Genomic DNA, 12,350 nt, shown 5'->3' on the forward strand with positions numbered 1-12,350 from the left:
TTTTTGGATACACACACACACACACACACACACACACATATATACTGGGAGGTGAAATTACTGGATCATACGGTAATTCTATTTTTAATTTTTGAGGAATTTTCATGTTGTTTTCCATAGCAGGAACTTTCATGTTGTTTTCCATAGCAGTTATACCATTTTGCCCAATCTTTGTTGTTGTTGTTGTTGCCATAGGATGTGTGCACTTACTGGAGAGAGACAGAGAGAGACAGTGAGAGGGAAAATGAGAAATCGCCCTCATAGGGGGATGGCCACACTGCAATCCCTGCTCCTTTACTCTTCCCAGGATTTGGGGCATACACGCGCACATGTCTGTGATTTTCAAGCTACCAGGTCTAGAACTCAAACTGCTGTCTGCCATGTGAGAGTCCAGCTGCCTTAGCCACCATACCACCGACTGGCCCAGCCCAGTCTCTTTTTCAGTTGACAAAGTGGAGACTGGGTCCATGGTGTAGTGGTAATGGGTACTCAAAGAGAAGCTGGGTGGTACACAGTGACTGTGGTATGAATCCCTGGTCTTGGCAACCTGAAGCATGCCAGCATATACCTGAGTGCCCAAGGTGCCACAGGCTGGAGGACTGCAGGAAGGGAATCATGGGCTCCATGATGAATACAAGCAAAGAAGTGATTGAGTAAAGATGATAAAATGGAGGTTCAGAGGGGGAAACAATAGGCTTGAGGTCATGTGGTTTAGGAAGTGGCCATCAGATACCACACTGGGTCCAGGCATCTCACTGAGCAGCAGTTCCCAAAACCCAGAGCCCAACCAGACACATCAGGATCACTCGGCCCAACCAGGATCACTCAGCATGTCTGCAGAGTGTAGATTCCTGGGCCTCCAGGTCTAAGAGATAGAATCAACGGCAATGTAGCCCAGGGCTCTGTATTTCCAAAATGATACAAACCAACAAGCAAACCACCTACCCCCAAGGGTTTGTGGTGTGGATCCAGGTTTGACAACCGCTGTCTATCACAGCTGTGATAACCATCGTCATTGGTCTCCTTGTTATAACCACGCCACACCCAGGTTAGGTCCCTGACTTCCAGAACTCTGGGAACAGTGGGAATGTAAGGGTTAGTAAGGGAGTCCTGGGTTTGCTTTCCAGCAACTGCTGGCTTTCAAAGGGGGACACATTTAGTATTCTAATCAACAAGGCATCAGCCAGGCGCCTGCCGGGACCTTTCTTAGGTTCCTGACTAACACTCATTAAGCAGCTCAAGCCAATGTGTTCTTAAGTAAGTGTGTGCTGAGGCAGGCTGTTGGCATTTTAATCTCATTAGTGAACTGAAGCCCTAAGAAGCAGTAGCCACAGCAGCCCCTTGGCCCTGTAGGGTGAAATTCTTCACACCCTGAGACTGGCCGCCTGTCCCTCCTCCGTCTCCCAACCATTCTCTCCAGATTTGCATCCTCTCCAGGGCCTGAAGCTCAGGCCTATGGACCCAGAGTCTGATGACTTCCAGAGTGGTGGCTGCAAATAGCTGGATAACCAGCTCAGGTAACCAAGCTGCCTGTATCTCAGAACAGACCCCAGATTATCTACCCCAGCCTGACACGTACAGTTGGCACGGGGCCACAGGCGCTGCTCCCTCAGTCCAGCCGTCTGGGTCTCCTCCCCCGTCAGTTCCCTTGATAGAAGCCAGACGAGGCTTTGGGGCCTTGGGAAAGAAGCATCCGTAGGCAATCTTCCCAGCACAAAGCCCTCATTGTTGGAGGAGGAAGGCATGGGAGAGGCAGAGGGAGGCTTATCTATTGTCAACGCTGGACAGCTGAAAGGACTCCAGTGAAAAATGACCTTATAAGCTAACAGATGGGGGAATATGCAAAATATGTAACTATAACCAACTCATTCCCTGGGACAGAAGTAGCTGGGGCTTTCTCTGCAAACGCTCGTAGGTGCATACACATTAACATGCCACACTCATCCTTCTGTTCAGACTAAACCATCCATCCATCCATCTACTCAGCCTCCATCCAGTCACTTGATTTGCTTGTTCAAACGTTAACTCGGTGCCCATCATGGGCATGTATTATACTGTGCTGAAAGAAACAACAATAATCTAGATGAGAGGTTTCTAACTAGGGGACACATTATTACCGGCAGGATCGGAAACCCGTATATGTCTCGTCAAGCACCATCTATAACAGAGGCAACGTCTGGTGCGACGTCGCAGGAGCTGCTATGATGAATACACACTGAGTTAAAACATGAGGAAACCACGGCAGCCTTCTGCCATTATATATTTATATATTATATAAACATAATATATAAATATTACATGTGATATAGTTCTCAAGCCATGAAAGCAAAGAGTATCAATACAAACCACTGGGCAATTTCGCACATTCTCTAGATGAACAAAAAAGTACAGAATGACAGTGCATGGCTTCGTGAACAGATTCGTTAACAACTACCACTGCTGCCACCACAATAACTAACTGAACAACTTCCTGTTGGTCGGGCGTGATAGCAAGCATTTTACTTGTTAATCGCTATAACAAATCTACAGGGTAGACATTACTATGAACTGCGTTGTAGACAAGGGAGCAGAGGCATGAAGTTCTGTGGCTTTGGGATTGGTGAGAATGCATATGACTCGCCCAGGGTCACTTTAGTCATGGTGGAACTGGAAGTTAAACTTGGGAAGTCCCGTTCCAGAGTCAGTGCTCTCACTTATCCTTGCAATAGTGCGGATGCTCATGCTGACCAAAAGAGTCTTGTTTTAAAGATGCAGAGACTGAGACGTAGAGAGGCTGTGTGACATGCCCCAAATCACCCCATGCTGAGATCTTGAGAGGGTTACAGTAAGACCTTAGCTCTCCTATCTTCCATTCTAGTTTCCTTGCTGTTTACATATGCCAGACTTTGCTTTCAAGTGAAAGTCAGAGTGACATGGGCTTGGGGACAAAGGAAAAATCAGCAGAGACTGTGACACTTGAGACAAAACAAATACTCCTTGTACAATCAGGAGCACAGTCATCTCTTCCAGGGTATTTTGTCGAGGGTTTCCTTGGGAAATATTCCTGGCACAGAGGAAGACCCAGGCTGCAGGTGTGAGGACCCTGCGTCCCCAGCTCCAGTAGCTTTCTTTTCAGTAAACACAAGCATTTGATGGAGCAGCCCAGCTCTGCCCTGGCCTGCACAGACTTCATTTCATTCTAATTAGCATGTCATAGTCATATAGCCAAGAAACCCCAGGAATGAAAGCCCTTCTCCTCTGAGTAAGTGGTACCCAATTAAATCCCATGGATCTGTCTCTGGCCATAGCAGTCATGCCAGCCTGTAAATCTAGCTCAGGAACCCATGGTCAGTTGGAGGACAGATCTCTGGGAGGCAGCAGGTGGCTGTGGGAAGAGGCTGGAGTCTGACCATTCTGTAAAGAAATCCTGGATCCACTGGACACTGGCCGAGTGACCATAGACAAGTTTTCTTACTCCTCTGGGACCCATTTCTATATCTATAAAAGGAGGATAATACTTTCCTTGTTTATGAGTGAACATATGCAAACCAGTTGGCACAGTTTTGCTCTGAAATAAGAATAGACTAGTGTTGCACAAACGTTTTATCATAGAAGAATTGCTTTTTAATTTTCCATAAAGAGAACCTAAAGTAAAATTCCAAAGTCCAAGAGAGATAAGGGGTTGGTTGGTAAGAGGTTGGTGCTAGCAGTGATTGGGGGGGAGTGGTCCGGAGTCCTGCCTATTTTGACCTCTTTCTTCTTGAGTGGTCTTGAAATGTAGCTTGATTGCTAGTTCTCTTTCAATAGTAACCAAGAAAAAGAAATAAAGAAGGAAGGGTGAGAGGAAAGGAGGAAGGAGAGGAGGAAGGCAGGCAGGGAGGGAGGGGAAGCAAGTCCTCATCTGTTGTTCCTGGGAGATTTATATGTTGTGCACCATTGCTGAGATGAACATGGTCGCTACCCCTGTGAGCTGACAGTCCAGTAGCGAAGCCAACCCGAACAGATAATTTAAAGATGAAAAGGTGCTTTCAACATAGAGGGAGGGGGTAGAGTGCAAGGAAATACCAAACAGGTGTTGTGGTTTAGGTTAGTCAACAGACAAGCTGGGACTTAAAATGAGAGAAGAAGGTTACTTAGGTTTGCTTGAAGATGGCAGGGCAGAGAAAAGATGGGATTCATGTCACTTAGGACACAGCATCACCAGGTCTTAGTGACTGACTAGATATGACATGGGGCCATGACAGTGAAGGGTGACATCAAGGATGAGACCCAGGTTTCTGGCCTATGAGCCACATGTGAAGCTGAAAGTAGGGTATGTAAAGACCAAGATTCCACTAGCTCTATTATCAGATACGGCAAGAACCCACTTGTACCCATGCCCTCAGTCCACACAGCTGGCATCCTCTCCCCCTAGAAATAAGAAGGGGCCCTGGCTCCCACCGTGCTGCGTGAAAAGGTCAGGAGAATTCTATGCAGCCTATGAAAACGTCTGTAGGCAGAAGTGTTTCTGGAAAATACAGCAATTGCTAGTAGTACATTAATAATAGATGCGCTGGATCTCAGAAATATTTACCCAGTCGGCATGGTTGGGCACTAATAACCAGGAATGGAAACTGAGCCTCACCTCAAACAGCCCTGACTACTGAAAATGAAGAAATGGTAAACAGTGGTAGGACAACAAATTTGCAGGGTGCCACAGTCAGGAATTCGAGAATCTTCCATCTGCTGGGAAACATTGAGAAGGCTGTAGAAGGCGCTGGAAGGGTCAATAGGTGAGGACTGTTTCCACCTATGTAGAGCAGAGCATTTGTTTTGTCTTGAGTGTTACAGTCTCTGCTGGTTTTCCTTTGTCCCCATCCTAAGGGCTATACCTACATGAGCCCATTTAGTTCTGGGTGCTACTGGGCTGGGGCCCATTTTCCAGTTGACAGTACTAAGACACACAAAGGTTAAGATGCCTTGTCCACGGAACTAGCTATGGAATGATGGAGCTGGGGTTCGAACTCACGCAGCCCAGCCCCAGAACACGTGACCCTAAGTCACTTTTGGTTTTGCTGCTTCTTGCTGCTTTTCCCAAATAGTCAAAAGAGGGGGCAAGAAAGATGCACTTGCAAGGGACCATGGCTATGTTCTGACTCCAGAGTCTGCTGAGAACTCCGGACTCTTCTTATTAGGCAAATGCAGAAGCCATTTCACGTATTAACTATTTACTGAGTCCCTAACAGGGAGTTAAGATGGCTCATGGATGTTACACTGTGGGTCATGGTCAAGGGTTGGCATGTCACAGATGTTATCAAACCTCGATGTAGGATGGTTCTGGGTCCAGGCGAACCCTGGCTGAGCCTTCTAAAATCTGCACACTGTTTCCCTGCTCTGGAAGCTCCTCCTGCTGGGACAGAGCTGCGTCTTGCCTTGCTTCTTACGCCCTTAGAGCCTGGCCGCCTAGCTTACCCACACAGAAGAGGTCTGCTGAAGGGACTCACAATTTTGTAACTAAATAAAAGCACAAAGCCGCAAGTGAAGCGTGCTTTGTTGGATCCTGTTCTCCCAATGTATGTTCTTCACAGTTTTCCAACTTCCACCGCCATAAAACCGCTTTGGCATGACACTCAGCTTGCACAAATGAAAACACGATCGGGTGCAGTGGTGTTTCCGGAGCTCCGAGGGAAGCAGATTTAGACAGAAGGGGCAGGAAGGAGGAGGGAGGGAATCTGGGGAGCTGGAGCCAGGCCCCTGCAGAGGTGGCTGGGCTTCTGACGCTGCCTGTCTCGGGGTGGAAAAATAATCGCTCCCCTTGAACCAAAAGTCCAGGGATGTCTCCCAGAGATTAAGGTGCCTACTGATCCCAACGTGCCATTCCATCCATCGGGGGAGAAAACGAGGGACACAAAACCAGCAGAAAACGAGCAGCCAGAGACCCAGAGATGACTTCTTCGCTCCAGTTTCCTCCTCAGCGCTGATCTTAGTTCCTACTTCTCTGAGTCTCAGATTGCTCACGTGAAAACAGGAGGAGATTAAATCAGGGGCGCCTGTTTTCTGACCGTGACTCACAATAAAGAAGGAGAAGGCATCTGACAGCTCAACTCAGTATACAGGGATCTTCAGAAAGTGCATGGAAATATATACTATGAAAAAAGCTATGCAAGGATTTCCAGCTTTTTTTTCCCACCAAAATAAGCTTGTATTTGAATTCCATTTTTCTATGAACTTTTTAAGAATTTGATAGATGATATATGTGTTTGCTGAAGAGAGACACAGAGAAAGAGAGAGAGAGAGAGAGAGAGAGAGAGAGAAGAAAAGTGAGAGAGCCCCTCCCATGGAGGATGGCCACACCATCTATTTCTCCTTCCTTTTAGGATTTCGGGCACATGCCCACGTGCGCCCTGTTTGTTTCTCAAGCTTCAGGATCTAGGACTTGAACCACACAGTTGGTCACATGGGATCCAGCTGCCTACACCACCACACTGCCATAGGATAAATGTGCTCACCAGAAAGGGACAGAGAGACAGAGAGGGAGAGAGAGAAAGCAACGCGAATAGAATGTAGTCATACTACAAACCTTCTCTTTCAGTTTCCCACCCTGTCAGGATTTGGGTACACACACACGTACCCAGCATGTTTTTCAAACTGCCAGGACCAGAATTCAAACCGTAGGCCATGTGGGATCTGGCTCCCTTCACACTAGGCAAGGGGCCAGCCCTATGTCGGCACTTTCTTAGTGTGAAGGGCACTTTTCTATGCTGTTCCCTCCCAGCTTCCCAGAGAAGCCCTGTCCTCAGAGTTTGGGCTCCAGAAAGTCAAGGACTAGGTCACTTGGTCAAGTCATGTTACCAAAGTTATGTGGCTAGTGAGATAGACAGCTGGGTTGACAGGTGCCATGACCTGGGTTTTTATCCCTGTATTTGTTCCTCTGAGGCAGCCAATGATTGTGTTAAGAGTGGTGACTTCATCCAAAGGGCCAACGATTCACATATGCACACATAGATAGACACACATGTGCACGCATGTAAGTGCACAGACATCTGTGTGCTCACACACAGGCATGTACCTGCATGCCCACACACTGCTGTTTTACTTGGAAATCTGTGGGCTGGATACTCCTGGTTCATTATACACTCAGCTTATCTAAGTGTTACCCTCCTTCTGATGTCCAAAGTATGAAAACAAAATAAAATATATGAATAATGCAAAAGCACACAGATGTGAAAGGCATTTTCTGTTTTATAAATCTTTTTCATACACACTTTTTCATCTGATGCTCACAACCACCCTTGGAAAATGTGTAGATGTTTGATGATTCTCAAGGCCTCCTAGACTGTGGGTCTCAGGACCCTTGTTCAGGGGCACTGGTCCTCCTTGTCTGGGACTAGCACTGTGGCAGCAGCTAGAAGTCGTCAGAGTTTGTGCAGCTTCCCAGACTCACTCTGCAAGTCTCCCTTTGAGCTGTATATTTCCACAGTAACTAACTCCTCCTGGTCTGGGGCTGAGAAGTAGCATTTAACCTCAACCTTTGGAGTTGGGCTTGGGTTTTCATGAGAGTGTATAGAATGTGTGCACTTCTCCCCGATCCCTAAGAAGCTTGCTCACACCCCTCTTCTCATCTTATTGGAGTCTCTGCCACTTCTGTCTTCTCCTTGAGCTAAAGTTAGGGGCCCCATCACCGCTCGCACATCCCAGGTTCTAACCAGGCTGTGTACTAAACACTCTGTGTTACTCCAGTACAACCTCGCAAAATCCTTTGCCATGTGTATTAACAGCTTCGCTTCACGAGTGAGGAAGGGGATGTTCTGAGATGAGATGTGACAGTCTAGGGCCGCAGTCAGTGATTGAACCCAGGCCCTCCTGATCCCCAAGTCCTGGCCTCCTTGGCACCTGAGACAATGAGAAACACTAAGCTCTTTACTAGTACAACGACCCAGCAGGAGGTGGGAAGCATCTTAGGGACCAGCTTGTCTTCCCTGAGCTCAGAATAATAAAGCAACATTCTTGAGCATACAGCGAGAAGAGAACTGGGCCCACAACCCAAGCCTGCACCTTGGCTTTATCCTCCTCTGGTTCTCATACGTCTCCTGAGACACAAGCTGCTGACAATGGTCTATGTTCCAGGTGATGTCTCTTTTTTTCTTTTTCTTTTTTTTCCATGAAAAATAGAGATACAGAGAGAGACACAGAGATAGCACCCTCAACAGGAAGTCTGTGCCAGGATGTACCCTCAGCCCCTGCCGGCCAGGGACATGGGCATGCATGTGCCCGGGGGATTTAGGAAGGTCCCTGGATGCAAACCTGGGAAATTCCCACATGGGTTAGCCTGGAAGATCATCATGTCAGGCTCCTAGTGCCTCTTTCTAAGATGACATTTACTGGATTGGAAAGAGGGTGACCAGGGCAGGAGATGTGCTTGAGAAGAACGTGAGAAGTTATTAGAGGAGCAGAGACTAGAAAGAGATCTCAAGAAGGAACATAATCTTTGTCTTTAACCCTCTTTAGGACCACGTAGGAGAGAAGAAAGAGGTTTAACAAATGTAAGAAGGAGTGGATTTCAAATCCAGATTTGGGGAGGACTCTACAAAAACCCTCAATGTGGAACACGCCAAGTCCCTATCCATCCCTGGAGGTTTCCAAACCCAAGCTGGGGAGCTATAGAGATGTTTCTCTGTCTCTCCAACCTCCAGGAGGGAACAGGCCACACCTCTAAGATCTTTCACTTCTAAAATTCCGCAAGCATTTGAAATGCACGGAAATCTTACAGGGAAGGCAAGCAACAATCCTCTACTCCTTGCTCATTGTTCTTAGGGGGATAATTTCTTTTTTTTAGTATATAATAAATTAATAAATGGAGATAAAGCCTACCTATTAACACATATTTAAGAAGTAGAGAAAAAAAGCACCCATAACATTAACTTAAATCATGAATTCTCTCTGAAGTGTAAAAAAAAACCCCAAAACTCACTTTTCTTTAAATCTTCTTAAATGGGTCTAAGAATAGTCCTTCAAATAATCCTTGAAGTATGCAATTTTAATTTGGACACATGGTAATTTCAGTCTACCTGTTGAAAGAGACAAGAGAGAAATCAGTCATTTTTGACGAGGAGGCTGTTCTGACGAGTGGCAGCGAAGATTCCGGCAGGTGGGGGTGGGGTGGACAGCTGGCACAGTGGCATTAGCAATGGCCCCAGGCTGATGCCTGGCTTTTGAACCAAAGAGGCAATTAAGGTAGCACCAGCCCCATGCCTGGCACTTACCAAATGTGCGATAACTCACTAGCAAACGCACAAGGAAGTGGGTGATGGGATAAATGAATGAGATCTTTTTCATCGGCCTTTTGATGCAGGGAGTTAACCTGTAGGCTCTTCTCCTTGACTCTTAGGGAAAAAGAGAATTTCCAGGAACTGGGGATATTATGGAAAAGAGTACAGAGAAAGGTCCATGGTGTCGTTAATAGTGAGGGCTTTGGAACCAGCCCTATCTGTGCCCAAATGCTGGCTCAGGCCCTTACAACAGCACAGCCCGGGCAGGCTTACTTACTTAGGTTCCCTGTTTTTCTTAAATCGGATGCTTAGCCATTCATTAATTCTCAGGCCTTCTCCTTGTCTAGCACAAGTATTTAAGTAAATTTTTCTCTAAGTGCTGTCTTGGCTATATTCCACAACTTTTGATATTTAACATTCCTTTTTTCCTTCATTTAGAAGTATTTTATAATTTCTATGATCATTTATTTTTGACTCATGACTGAGCTGGAAGGTTTTTTTGTAAATCTCTCTCAAATAGTTTTTTTTTTTTTTAAACTCATCTCTCTGTTATTGATTTCTAACTTAATTGCACTGTGGTGGATGAATATGGTCTACAGGACAGTGATTCCTTGAAATGTACTGGGATGCATTTTATGGCCTAAGATAGAATCAGTGTTTCTGACTGTTCCATGTGTGCTCAGGAAGAATGCATATCCTCTTCTTGTTGGGTGGAACCTTGGGCAAGTTTCTTTTACACCTCTTTGCACCTCCATTTCCTCAGCTGTAAGAGGTTGGTGAACAACACGTGAGAGTTCTCTCCCACCAATCAACATCACACTCACTGACATGGAGGTTGCATGGGTCAAAGCAGAAAGAATGCGTAAGAGAGATCAAGAGGGCCATTTCTTGCTGGTAACACTATTAATAACAACACGTTCAGGAAGTATTTAAGCTTCTAAACAAGGATCACATCTATCATCCTGCCTTAAAGCACAATGTTATCAAGAAGGTGGAGGGGAGGACCCAGATAGAGAAGGAGCACACAGGAGCTACTGGGTTAGTGTGGTTATTCATTCAGTCCCTCATGCCTGAGCTCCACAATCTCTTCTCGACTTCTCTCTCTCCCTCGCTTTTTGTCCCTCCTTGTCTGTCTGTCTATCTGTCCATCTCTTTCTTTCAATTGACAGAGGGGATGCGCACTCACCAGAGAGAGAGAGAGAGAGAGAGAGAGAGAGAGAGAGAGAGAAGCATTCCCCCATTTGGGTATGGTGGCACCTCCATCCCCTTTCCTCCATTTTTCTTCCCTGTGAGGATTTGGGGCATGCACACAGAAGCACCCAGTGTGTTTTTCCAAGCTGCTGGAGCTGGGGTCTGAACTGTGGCCAGCCACGTGGGATCTGGCTCCCTTAACCATTAGGCTATGGGGTTGATCCATTACTAGTTTTCAAATCCATCCTCATTGTGTCCCAGAATGCCTGTCCTGTTTCTCAATTTTTCCCAACAAACTGTTACCTTTTCCTAATAAATAATAACATTCTTACTATTTTAAAACATGCAACTGAAGGAAGAAAACTTAGACAAAATCTTGGCAGGGATGATTCTCAAACAGGGCTGGGGTTAAGCGTCGGATGGTGGATGAGAAATACGAGTCTTGAAGGGAGAGGGATGTTTTTGTCTACCAAGTGGAGCGTGGGTTAGAAAGGCAGAGAGACACTGTGCTCTCTGAGTTCAAATACTCCTCCTCCAACACACAGCCCTTCCCATGACCTTGTCCTCTGTCCCACCCCAAGTTCTTTTTCTCCTCAGTGAGATTTCCTGAAAGAGTTGTCTAGACCACTGCTTCCTGCACGCCCACGCTCTGCAAATCACTGTGGCATGGCTTTCACTCCCAGAGTGTTCGCTTTCAGATTATAACGATGTTGTCACTGCAAATCCAGACACTTCTCAATCTGCGGTGGCCTCTCTGGGTCATTTGCTGGCAGGGACGACCCTCCCCTCAGCAAGTTCTCTTGTTTTAGCATTGACAGCACCAATCTCTCCTGATTTTCCTCCTTTTCCCCCAAGGACCTTCTCTGGCTCCCTCTTAAAGTCTGCGGTTTGAACTGGCATTCTTTTTTTTTTTTTTTTTTTGTAGAGGTTTTCCCTATAGGGCGCGTGCGCTCGCCAGACAGACAGACAGAGACATAGAGACAGAAAGTGAGAAATCACCCCCCCCAGGGGGGATGGCCACGCTACATTCCCTTCTCCTCCATTCTCCTCTCGGGATCTTGGGCACGCACGCACACGCGCCCAGCGTGAGTTTTAAGCCACCAAGTCCGGGACGCGAACCGTGGTCGACTACGTGGGAGTCCAGTGACATAGCCATTGCGCTAAATGCTGGTTCCCCAAACTGGCATTCTTATAACTTACTAGAACTGTTTCAGTATAAAAATGGTCATAAACTACCATTTATTAAGTGCATATTAAGGACATGCCAATCACTGCACGAATGCTTATTTTATTTTTCTTAACCTTCACAATGACTACTGGGGAGAAGTATCATTAATATCCCTCTTGTGCAGGTGAGAAAGTAGAAGCTGGAAAAGCTGAGTCATTTGTCCAGGATGGCTTAGCTACTGTGTGGCTGAAGTGGGATTCAAACCATAAACTGTCTCACGTGAAACCTGTGTTCTTAGCCACTTGCTCATCCTACCCTCCTGTACCCAGGCCTCTGTGACTCACCATTCTCTCACAGGGTCACATGTTCCATGTTCCATTTGGCTTCCTCTGAGTGGAAGACCTTTATCCACTCTGTGTGGTGAGAACATTCTATTCACTGCCCAAGGCCCGGCTCTTAGGTCTTTCTTCCCATAAAGTTATTTGCAAGCTCGATTGGTTTAATTGTTCCTATCTGTTTATTATGGAAGCTCTACAATGATACCAAACCATCATCTGTCTAAGGATGCGTCCAGCCAGTCGCCCAAGAATTACACCAATATGTGTATCCAGAAGTTTAAATACCAGAAGCCTTCAAAGAAAGGAATTATTTCAAAGAATTTTTATATTCACCCTTGAAAAATATGAGTATGTCATGGTATTGTCAAAACTGAAGAAAATCTTCCAGAAGTTATGGTATCTGGGGGGAGCATGTACTCTGCTCGG

At 46.2% G+C, this 12,350-nt stretch overlaps 1 protein-coding gene across 1 annotated transcript in view; it reads right to left on the minus strand.

Moving 5' to 3' along the window:
- Window positions 1-12,350, minus strand: part of TENM4 (teneurin transmembrane protein 4) — a 665,800-nt gene that overhangs the window by 478,021 nt on the left and 175,429 nt on the right. Inside the window, 1 exon segment of the mRNA XM_027765687.1 lies at window positions 8,930-9,026. The gene's annotated coding sequence lies outside the window, so the exon portion shown is untranslated.

Source organism: Tupaia chinensis, unplaced genomic scaffold (genome assembly GCF_000334495.1).
Source record: "Tupaia chinensis unplaced genomic scaffold, TupChi_1.0 Scaffold139431_1, whole genome shotgun sequence".
In the NCBI taxonomy this organism is placed as follows: Eukaryota; Metazoa; Chordata; class Mammalia; order Scandentia; family Tupaiidae; genus Tupaia; species Tupaia belangeri.